Source organism: Rutilus rutilus (assembly GCF_951802725.1).
Source record: "Rutilus rutilus genome assembly, chromosome: 16".
Classification (NCBI taxonomy): domain Eukaryota; kingdom Metazoa; phylum Chordata; class Actinopteri; order Cypriniformes; family Leuciscidae; genus Rutilus; species Rutilus rutilus.
Window position 1 is genome coordinate 6,188,583 of NC_140224.1, and position 13,043 is coordinate 6,201,625.

The following is a 13,043-nucleotide window of genomic DNA, read 5'->3' on the forward strand; positions in this document are numbered from 1 at the left end:
GCCTGGTTTCACTGTTGATATATATGATATAGATGAAATATATACACATTTAAATAAATCCCTTGGCTCTTTTATGTCAACATAGTCTATTATGTTAGTGTACTATAGTTCATAAAAATCGCATGCATCCTTAAATGAATAAATTAACGAATCAACAAAGAAATAAATAAAACGAATATAAGACAATAATAAAAATTTTTTAAAAAATCCAACCAAAAGAAGCAGCATTCCCAATGCAGACGAGGTACAATTGGTTTAACACTACCAACGTCACCGCACCTTCAAATGATACCAGTTTCAACTTGTGATAACGTTTAGCTCCAAACTGTTTGACGTCATCCGAATAGAGAGGTTCCCCTCATTGCGTTTCCTTCAGCAGCTCACACACACGCACAATCACACGCACAAATGCACACACATACATGCACACACCTGCAGCTGGTCTGATTAATAAACTCCCAATGGCAGTCCGTTAACAGGCCAGCTGTAGAACAGCAACAGAACCATGTGTGAAATTAGCAGGCTACAGGTCCTGTTATAATGTGCCTAACATGGGCTGGCCCATTACTCGCACACTAACACATATCCCTATAAACTGAGACAAAGCCTGGTTTATTTGGACAAGAGGGGACATTAATCAGTCATTCCTACAAAAGAGTACATTACCATGTCCCCATCATATATATCATAATACATTGGATACAATATTAAAGTTGGAAATGGGTTGAATTTATATACACACACACACACATATATATACACACACACACACACACACACACACACACACACACACACATTTCTTTTGGAATATTGTTTTTCATTTTAATTGGCGTCCATACTTCCTTATATTGTCAAGGATATTGCCATTCCTTAAATTACCAGTAATCATTTTGCTGAATGAAACCAGTTCCTTTAATGACATAATTCTCCAGGAAGTGACAACCTTTTATGGGAAATCAACAGCTGAAATAAGTTTTGTGCTATTCGTTTTTTTGTTGTTGTTTTTTTTACCTCAAAGCACTCCATTCTGTTTCATCCAATTACAAAAATCTGAATCAAAAATGTAAAAGATGGTTAAAAATCTCTAAATTAAAGTTGACGTGATATGAAACTACTTCAATTCTATTTTTCTTTCTATTTAAAAACTTTTAGTAAACTGTTATTAAATTGTTAAATAGTTCCTCTGTTCAATTCTGTTGTGTTCCACTCTGTTACTTTCCTTGAAATTATATAATAAACAATCAAATAGAAAGCCCTAATGTACATAAAGCATATGCATTACAAAACTAGGATTGGAACCACAAAAAAATGATAAATTATTGTCTTTTTTTTTTTGCATCTAGATCTTCCTAGCAGATCTGTGTGACAGACCCCAAGTTATAAGTGTATTGAGAGCGATGACCCACGCTAAAGGAGTGTCCCTCAGATAAGACTCTATGTCCTCAGTATTTTGTACCTTTTTCCACTCCATTCAAACCCATTCACAAAAACAAACTCACATCCTCAGCCTCAAGAAACACTCAATGCACCAACAAAGACGCTCTACACATCCTGGATGGTCATGTGGTGACAATGTGTGCGCTGTGGTGGAAGTCTCTGAGAGGAGGAAGCGAGCTGTTGCCTCAAGCGACTCGTCCTAGGGAGGAATGTTTATCGTGTCCAGTGTCTTTGATCTCGCCCACTTAATCACTTCCTGCACACTGTACGTGAACTGCAGCACTGCCACATAGGGGAAGCAGGGGGAGGCCATTAGATGTGGTTACTCCTCCACTACCTTCCACAAGTCATTAGATAGAGTCTGCGATAAGGTGCCCAAATCCCATGGTTTCAGGGTGTTGTGGCTGATTCCTTGAACATCTCTGAGGACCGAGTAAGACAGCCTTTAATTGCTGTCTGGCTTCGATTGGCGTCTCCAGTGCTGGGAACTTCGCCGTATGGGGGCGGACAGAAGCCCTGAGTTCGGTTTTACGCTAGGGCTTGGTAGTGACACAAATTTCACGATTCGCTTTGATTTTGATTCACAAGCTTGCGATACGATTTAGTTCCGATCTTGATTCACTTTGATTCGATTCATTTGGATATCAGGTTCAGTACATGTCAAGGAAAAAATGTCTCTCAATTAATACTGCAAACTATACAGAGAAACCTGTCGGTTGGTATATTATAATGATAAATGTTTTTCAAATTATTAAAATTATAACATTTATTTGTGTGGAAATGTTTAAATTGCACATTAGGCAAGTTTTCAATGACCTAATTATGTTTCTACTCCAATTTGTTTATGAAATATAAACATTTAAATAGTTGCTGTCAGAAAAATATAAGGGATATGTAAAACAGTGCATATGAGTGCATTTACATGAGACATGATACATTTCATTAAGATCTACTATATCTTTCAAAATACATTCTGATCTTCATTCATGTTTATTTTGTTCCATAACTAGTAGTGACGTGGAAGAGATGATCAGTTCCGCTTCACGATAACTGAGGTGGCTACAGCAATCTGTCAGGCCATATAAGAGCGCCAAAATAGTATTTATTGCCTAAATTTCATAACAAAATTGACAAAATTTGAAAGCTGAGACTTTGTTTCATATCAAAAATAACACAGCACAAAGTGTATTACGATTTATTGGATGAGAGGCACTGCAAAAATGTTTTGTTAAAACAGTAAAGACTAAAAGATTGATTCCTTAGCAAGCCCGGATTACCCAATGGGCATTATGGGCACGGGCCCAGGGGCCAATGCGCACTTGGGGCCCAAGCGAGGGGAAGAATTTTCTCCTGCGCAGTCTTCAAATAACCCCGCGCTGAATCGAATTTTGAAATTCAAAAGCTTGATCGTGTGGGTGGGGTGGGGGGCCCTACAAGACATTGTGCCCAGGGGCCTCTGAATTCTTAATCCGGGCCTGTTCCTAAGATTTAAAGTCCCCCTGTGGTGAAAATCAAGTTTTTAATGTTGTTTATAAGTTTATGTGTGTGTTTTTTTTTTTTTTTTACTTTAATGGTGCGTTCACACCGAACGCGAATAGCGCGTCAGGCGCGAGTGATTTCAATGTTAAGTCAATGCAAAGACGCGTTAGGCGCGTAAAAATTCCTGCGGCGCGAATGAGGCGTAGAGCGCGGCGCGGTAGACGCGAATACGCCTCATTCGCGCGTCAAGTTCGGTGGTGAAGTGACAGTTTATAATGTTATTTTATGTTTGGCCTCAATAAATTATTTTGTAATATGACTAAAATGCACAACAAAGCAAATCTTTCACATAAAAACTTGATTTCAATATATGAGAGATACTCATTTTGTATTGAATGCAATTTATTCCATATCTATTCTAGATTATATGAAACATTATTAATCTAATGTAAACACAATTTAGAGTATACAAACTAAAAAAAAAAAATCACGGGACAGGTTTCACTTTTGGAGGCTGGCTCCATTTATTATCAAAACAAAAATAAATGACAGATTAGGTGGGTGCGGGCGAGGGTGAACCTCGCGCCGGGCTGTACAGCGCGGGCTCGTCAGGCAGCGATTACTCGAGGCCGAGGCCTTATACGGCCTACGCTGTCCTCGTCAGCGTCCTCACCAAACCTAGCTCCTGGAGCAAACTGTGAAACTCCTGAAACCCTCCGGAGGGTCTGGTGGACTTGAGTACAGCGACGATGTCCCCTACGCAGCTGTTTCTGCTCTCCAGAGCATATACGAGCGGTGACTCTCTCGATTAATGCTAAAGCTAATGCTCGATAAACATCAAAAAAGATGGCCGCCAACGGGTTTCGAAACTTTCGCCTCTGACGTGCGTAAATTTCGCTTCAAACTTTTGTTTTTACGCTCGTCAATTTTGCTCTTGACGCGCGAATTAACACAAAGTGGTCAAGCGTATAACTAGACGCGGCAGGCGCGAATTTGACGCGCTATTCGCGTCCGGTGTGAACGCACAGTAAGACAAACTATTTGCAAATTTATAAGTCAACACCATTGCTGAGTATTTTCTCTTAAATCTGCAGTGAACTAAAGACAGTCTTAAAAAATGTGGTTTGAAATCGCTGGTGTTTCTGACGTCACAAACTAACCAATCACGTCAACGTGCCGGAGGGCTTTAGCATATCATTAACTACGACCGCTCTAAAGCAGTGGAGTCACGAGAGAAGCCAGGTCATCCCGGTATATTTTTCTTTTGATTTGAAAAATCGGGTAGATTCTGAGTTGTTCAAAGCATTTTTAAGGATACTGAGGCAGCTGTCTGACTCTGAGATGGCGTGAGTGAGTGGAGGCGGGGCTAATTAGCATATTCATAGATTTGCTAAATGAAGCAAGGGTGTAGTTTTACATTCAAGCTATTTTAAGAAAACGTTTAAATATGTCATTTTGATGATCAAAGATGAGTTTTAAGGGATAAAATGATTGACTACAGGGGGACTTTAAGAATCGATAATGGATCATCCAAATTAGAATCGATTAAAATCGAGAAATAAATATTTTCAACCGAACTCTACGGCAGTCGGGCTTCGTTCCTTGTGCACACATGGAGACCAAAGTTCACAAAACACTATAAAAAGTGGTAGAAGAACCTTGGAATGGACTTTGAGCATGCCGCAACAGGCTTGAGGTGTTCTGAAGGTAACCTCCCCCTACTATGTCTGGTTCTCACCATGACTTGTTTTCTGGGGCATTCCTGTCAATAATAAAAGGGCCACGCTGTTGCTGGGAACCATGATTCAGTGCAGACCAGCAGACTCCAATACAACCCCTTACAGACTCTCTTAGTATCGGTGGAGAACTTCGCTGCCCTACAACTCAAGCCCTCAGGTTAACCGGCTCCTCCCTATGCAAACCCAATTGAATGTAGGAGATTCTCACAAGCCTTAGAATAGGGATAAAGCTGGCTCCACACCTGGGAGAGGCACAAGCAGGGACAACCTGTTGGCTAGCCCGTGAAGGATTGGGGATTTATATTTTTGTACTTCCCTGTCCTCAACTCTTATGTCACTGTTGCTCTTTTGACTTTCTGCCAGGGTTCAGTCTGTCAGTGGCGTGATGATGGCTGGGCAGTTGGCAAGACGTGTCGGCGCTCATGTACTTCGCTAGAGCCAACGGGTGTAGCTGATGAGTGTTACAGAAAACCTTTTGTTTCTCAGTGAGTGACGAGATCTACATAAGGAGGATTTGTAGAATGTTCCTGAATCCATTAGTTACCGAGGGTCATGAACTGTTGTTTCCCATTACAGCTTTCTGGGTGTTCTGGGATGAACAAACATGGCAATTATCCAATATTTGCAGCCTGTACTTTAAATAAAAACATGGCCAGAACGAAATGTTGCAGAATTCAAATGCGTGACATTCGCTAAATTCTACGTATCAGACACCCTTTGTGTGTTTCTTTATTAAATATTTCCGCTAATTTGATGTCAATTTCAGCCACCAATCAGAGTGTAACTACATTTAACACAATTTATAGCAGGGGCAATCACATATAAGAGTGCTCACAATAAAGAAAAGGTAAAATTGTAGGTTTCAGGGAGCTTTTATACCATTTTGAAAAAAGGCCTTAAATTCATGACAATAAAAAACTATTTTGGAGTAGCCATCAAGTAAAAAACATCTTAAATACATGTGATTGTACACATCTTAATCATTTTCATTATATAAATATATATATATAGGGGTCTGCAGGGATCCTCTGTATGATGTCACATCCTGTTTTGTGTTGTTGTTGTTTTTTTGGAATGTTGGTTGGATTACATGATGTAGTTGGTCACACTATACTTTGCAGATATATATATTTTTTAAATATTAATAAGTTAAGCTATTTTTTCTCTAATAAATAATAAAGATTCTACAAACTACTTGGGTTTTGTTTTGAAGAATCATGAAGCTCTTTTTCATTATGATTTTTTGGACAGTTGTAGCACATTAATATGTTTTCTATTATGCTTCAGCAAAAATAAAATGAAAACCATGCTCAACATTGCATTTTTTTGTGTTTTTTAATAAATGAATAGGTAAGCCAGGATGCAAAAAAATTTGTGTCATGTCATTGAACCAGTAAACAAATATTAAATAGTGGTAACTATGCGCGATTGCAGTTTCATAACAGCGGCGAGATACAAACACTGTTATTATGGTACAACGTGTTATAGCAGTCATGGTGAAAGGGCCGGCATCTTTCATATTTCTCATTCAGTAATGCCCTCCAGCCTGTTTCTTTGCTGTCAAACGGTGCAGCTGGCACACATTCGCATCCCGGCATTCTTCCAAAGAACCTTTAGGAACCCGACCAGCCCAGTTTCTATTGACTCACAAATATGGGAGTAAACATTCCTGCTCAGTTACATTCTGTTTGCAAAATATATTTTTTCTAAAGTGCTACTACATTCTATAAAATAAGTGGCACAACAACAGTGGAGAGAATATATGTTTCTGTGACAGCGTAATTGTTTCAACTGACAGGCCACTTGTTGGACAGTAACAAATGCCTTAACACTCCCATATTATTTTTATGGTGGCACCACCCACATGTTTACATACATAATCCTAATTCTGAAGTACAGGAGACATCATTTTATGAGGAGACGGTTAGCAGGATCTATCTGGGTACCAACATATGCTCCATTAAATAAGGCGGCACACACCAGACCCCTCATGCAATGCACTCTCCAAAATAACTGCATAATAAACTTTAATTCTCATTTCAAGTCAACATGAAATACTCACAACCCATTTTACCTCTGTAATGACTATAATGAATTGAATTAATTGATTTTGGACGAGATCCATTGCGTTTGCACCCGTTGAAAAGAAAAAAGCTCCTTCCTCCCGGCCTCTTCCTTTAATGAATTGAAACAGGATTTTCAACCAGGTAAAGACAAAATGCAGATGTGATAGTGGTCTCTGTTTGACAAGTGTACTATAATATATTTAATATGTGTTCATTTGTATACTGCATACATTACGTTGATATACAGGTATATATATATATACTGTATATACATATTCAAAACTTAAATATGAGCAATATAGACATTAACAATGAATAAATATATATACTTGTAATGTATAATACACACACACACACACAAAGATAATCATACAAACTTCCTCCAAACACTTCCTTTCAAGTCATCTAAAATGAGGTTAATTTAGAGGTGGAATAACAAGATTCATTCACAATACATGCAGATAGTTACAGAAGTAAATAGGGTCAATCTTTATTTCATGTTGACTTGACGGTTTTAAAAAATAAAGTAAAATAAAAATCGTATCAGTTACCAGGAGCCAAACGATTAGCATAAATGTGTGTAATGTTTATATAATGAGGTCACTGAGGACCCAATTATCAATCAGAAGTTCATAATATCCTTCAACAAATATAAGTACAAAGATAGTACCCACGAAACTCCAAGAGGAGCTGTTCTGGCACTGCGTGTACATGTCGGCTTGCGTGACTGGGGTGTGTGTGTGTAAAGGCTCCAGTCCTGCCTGAGGGTGCCGGCACACAGGGAGCAGCTCTTTACTTTTAATCCTTGAGAGTCTTAAAAAAAAAAAAGTCATATAAAACAACAAACACTTCAGCTTTGACATGGGATGCCAACGATGCCCTGAACAACCACAAGCGGAGGTGACTTAGTGCAGAGTCTGCAAGCAAAGAACCAATACACACAAACAAGGGCACCATTATTTAGAAGAAAGAACGCTGTGCCAAGCACTGAGGTTTTTGGAAATGTTTAGGTGCAACGGTCTAAATACAGGGAAACCGTTAAACTAAAGATTCATAATAAACTATTATCATAATTCAAGTTAGAAAGACAAATGAGGTCTGATATGATACTAGCAATGCAGCTGTTCAGTCAGAAGTGAGTCAGAACAGACAGCAGTTTTGGGAACGGCTCATAAATACGTTGACATGTCATATGTTACTGAGTCACTGGTCGAACTCATCCTCCCAGCACACATCACCTCCACAATACACAAAGTATTATTGTGGGCATTTCCTCCTGTAGCTTCCTCAGTGGTGCCACTGTTGACATAGTATAGTAAAACATAGGTTCGAACCAGGGATGTTATAGTTAACTAAAACCAATATAGATCTAAATACATAAAAAAGTTTGGTCACGCTTTAGATTGGGCTCCAATTCTTATTGCTTATTAATATTTAGTACGGTAGTTGTTAAGTTTAGGTACTAGGAATTGGGATGTAGAATATGGTCAGGCAGAATAAGGCATTACTATGTGCGTTATAAGTACTAATAAACACCCAATATCCTAGTAATATGCATGCTAATAAGCAACAAGTTAACGGTGAGAATTGGACCCAAAACTAAAGTGTTCTTACTTGAAATAAATTAAACGTTAACCGAAATGCTTTTTATTTCAGCTAGCTGTTTAACTTGATGTACTAAAATAGCTAAAACTAAAACTAAATGACAAAAATAATTAATAATAATTACAAAAAAAAAATGTGTGTGTGTATATATATATATATATATATATATATATATATATATATACACACTGCCATGGCAGTCAATGTTTTTATTGTTGATGAACTGGAAAAAATCGTTCTGAAAGTGATTCCATCGATATTGTTCCTCTGTACCATTATCATTTTAATTGTGGTCTGGATTCTTTTATATATTCAGAACGATTTTTAGAACTATATATTTAACGTTATAGTTATCGTCCTTGTTGTGAATGGGCCTTTAGTCTTGTTTGTGTCATCGTGTTAATCACAGAATTATATATTAGATGTGATAGTCTCACATGTAAGACAAAAAAAAATCTTTAAGCATCTTAGATAAACTGCCACTGAAGTTCCACTGAAGTTGATATAAGACTGGGAAGTCTGTTTGAGAAAGTTTGTTTGTTTTTGATTTTTATCATTTGCCTCAGTTAGGTTACATCTTCAAATTTGATCTGTGTTATGTTGTTCCTTTTAACATTACCGGCCACTGTTTACTCACTAAAGCCAATTCTTCCTTGCATTTGGCGAGGTTTCATTTCGGATCCTGTCTGCATCCTTAGTGTCACTGATATAGAGAATAACTCCCATTGGAGTGACTTTGTAACTTTGCAGACCTTTTTTTTTCATGCTCAAACAGCAACATTACACACTAAAGCAAGTTGAAATGTAAAAAAAAAAAAAAAAAACATAATATGACCCAGTATGTGATTTTAGTCTGATTTTAGAGGCATGCCATTTTCTCAGTATGACAAATTCTGAATCTAGCAGGAGAATTGTGGGAAATGCAGTTTCTCATCATGTTCCTCATCTCATCAGAGACCAGGACTCTGAGCAGGTATACAGCTGGTGCCTGTGCGAGAGCGCGCGCTTCTGAAAACAGAAGGGTGGGAAGCGTGAGGAACCTGCTGTGTCCCGTCCCAGGTGGAAGGCTTTTTGTGGGGAGCAATACAGAGGGTCAGGAGGGCCGGGCTCAATACCTGCTGTGCCTCTGAGACCCCCCTCACCTGGCCGACTCGTGTCTGAACAGGCACAACCTGAACCCATTGTGATCAACGGCTCTGTCTCTCACCAGGGGCCAATCTGACAGGGCCGCTGCTCTCCACAGGCCAACTGCCTGACACCCACAACACCAGGGATAAAGACTCCCATCTGCTGGCCTTGACTCGGTGCCAGATGGGCTGAAGACCCACTGCAGAGCTGAGGAACCAGGACCGGGAGGAAGGAGCTTTTTTCTTTTCTATGGGTGCAAACGCAAGGGAACTCGTCCAAAAACATTCGAAATCCTCCTAAATTGCGTAACCTGTGAAATCTGGCACAGCTCTCGACTTGAAAACAATGGGCCGCCTTTGAAAGATCCCCATTATATTTCTGACAAGCCAGAAATCATCATACCTCTAAACTTCCTAACGAATACACACAGAACTCATGCTGAATCCGTTTGAAGGATACTGTGATCCAAAAATAAGGGTTTACAAAACTTCATATTAAGCCCCATCTAGGGCCGCAGGTTCCAGTCAGGCCATTGTGTGCTTGTCCTCTGTGCACGTGACAAGAAGTGCTTGTTTGGGAAAGCGAATAGAATAAAAAGAAAAGAAAGCTTTTGTTTACTGGACCTGGCCTCAGGTGCAGGTGACCTTTGACTCCTTCAGCTCGCAGGTGGAACAAAAGACCCTTGAGCTGGAAACATATTTCCCTCGAGCTAAACACCTAGTGCAGCGAGAACTAGCCAAGAACTCCATGAAATACCAATAGGAGAAATCAACATTGCTATAATTATATACCTATATATATAAAAAAACAGACCAATGATTGGTAATATAAGTATAAAAAAAACACTCATGGGTGCTTAAATATTTAGGTAAACAAATTTAGGGATTTTGGACTATACAGTGTTATAATTTATTGATACTGTTAGGGGGGGGAAATGTTGTGTAAATATTACAACATACTACATATTTAATGAACAATTTCAGGATGTTTTTCCATTTAATATAGACTTTGCTCCTGGTATTATATTATATTATATTATATTATATTATATTATATTATATTATATTATATTATATTATATTATATTATATTATATTATATTATATTATATTATATTATATTATATTCAACATGTGTCCCGACTGGTCGCCGACTACAGAGTCAATATTTTGGACTATACAGTATTATCATTTAGTTATATTTTTGAGGAAAAAAAATAGCTCTCTAAATATTAAAACATACTGTTTTATGTTTAATATTCAATTATTCATTTTCATCTAAATGGACCATATTCATTCAGGCCATTTTTGTTTTCACTTAATATAGGCTCTGTTCATGGTATTGTATTAATATATTATATTATATTGTATTGTATTGTATTGTATTGTATTGTATTATATTGTACTGTACTGTATTATATTATATCATTCAAATCTCCAATTTGATATGTGGCACTTACATTTAAAATATTTGGTAATTGTTTATAAATAAAATACAGTATATGCGGCTGTGTAGACAGCATGAGTCAGTTTGACAGTGGTCTCATTTCCCATCAGGAGGTATTACTGTTTCAGCAGCTCTCCCAGAGGCGATGATGACCCACCATCAACACCAGTGAATCCCTGTTTGGCAGATTGATGATTGATTATTTATCTCTTTGGAGATTATATTTTCTCGAGACATCTCATCCTTCAACCCAGTCCCAGAAGCTAAAGACAGGATGCGGTTCAGTGACAAGCAAGTCTGGTTGAAAGAACAGGAACAATACTTCCTCTTCTTGCCAGGTGACAATAGGACTAGTGACAACGATTTAAAGTGCAGGGATATTTAAGAAAAAGCTATAAAAAATACAGTAGGTACAGTTAATCCGAAAAGAAAAATGCATCCACAAACTCAATGCAAATATCCCCCACTGTACTAACTGTACAAAGAAGAGTTTGGGTTTCTCCAGTGGTTATGTTCTGCACACAGCTGTGTTGGGTAGGTGGGTGTCTGTCAGACTGATACTGGCTCAACACTGCCACCAAGCGGTGTATCCTCAGAAAGCCACGAGTAAATAGGACTTCTGCTTCTTGTCACTCTCTGGAGTGGGCGAGCTGTGGTTAAGCTGGTGAGATGACCTCACTGGAAGGGAAACACATAGAATGGGATGGGAATTTCCATTGCGCTGTGGTGTGAGAATGCTAAGACCCTCGTTACACCGCATGCTAATAAAAAGAAGTGTTCGGTTGAATTCTTTGCCACAAATCTTTGTAATCCTTTAAGATTTCATGTTCGACACGTCCGTTTGTGTCAAAGTTATCGGACAGGGGGAAACCTTTGAATTTTTCAAAACAAGTCTGACAGAAAAATACAAGGTTCGACTCACTATTTGAAGATACAAGGTATTTGGGGATGGTGGACAGGAGGAAAATACACGACATGAACTTGTCAAGCACATGTTAAATTCTGCCCTTTTTATTCATTCATCTCAAGTTTTTCCAGAAAAGGACAATCTTAAAATATCATCACCATTAGAATGATTTATATAGTAAACACTGCAATGGAAATATACATTTCCAAAAACAAGTCTGACTGAAAAATATAAGTTACAACTCACTATTTAAGGATACAAGGTATTTGGGGATGGTAGACAGGAGGAAAAATATACTCCCATGTTATCCGTAGGCTGATGCCAGTAAACAATGGGAGAGTTGAAGAGTTGTAAAGAATTTGTATACTGGTCTTATGGGTGTGTAGGAATATCTGGTAATACCCAGAGATACTATGAAGAATTATGACTCGAGTTATATAAAATTGCATATATATGCTAAACAAATGCAAATAGACACTTCAAAATTAAGTACCATCAACATTGCTAAAAAAATAAGTAAATTCATTTGAAAGAAAATAAAAAATATTTACACCCACAGGAACAATGCTGTTCTGTTAAGCCACCAACATAAAACACACACACACACACACATATATATATATATGTATATATATGTATATATATGTATATATATATATATATATATATATATATATTAGTAGTATTATATATTTATATGAGTATATATTATTATATATTTATTAGTAACATTATATGTATGTATATATATATATATATATACACATATATTAGTGCTGTCAAATAGATTAATCGTATCTAACATAAAAGTTGTTGTTTATATAGTGTATGTGTATGTACGTATATGTTAATGATAAGGCATTACTATGTGTGTACACCCATATATATATAAATGTTTTATGTTGGTTTTATATATACACACACACACACACACACACACACACACACAGACACAAACACAAACACACATATATAATATATATAAATATAGCAATACATATAAACAGATTATATAAACAAAAACTTTTGTTTATATAATGTTTATATATGTGATTAATCGATTTAACAGCACTGTATATATATATATATATATATATATATGTATATATATATATAATTTTTTTTGCTGCAGCTTTTTAAAGCTATTAAAAGAAAAGCAAAGGATGCTCATTAGATGTGTAATTGATACTTTAAGTATTTAAGCTTTTTTTTGTGGTCACATAGAAAGAGCAC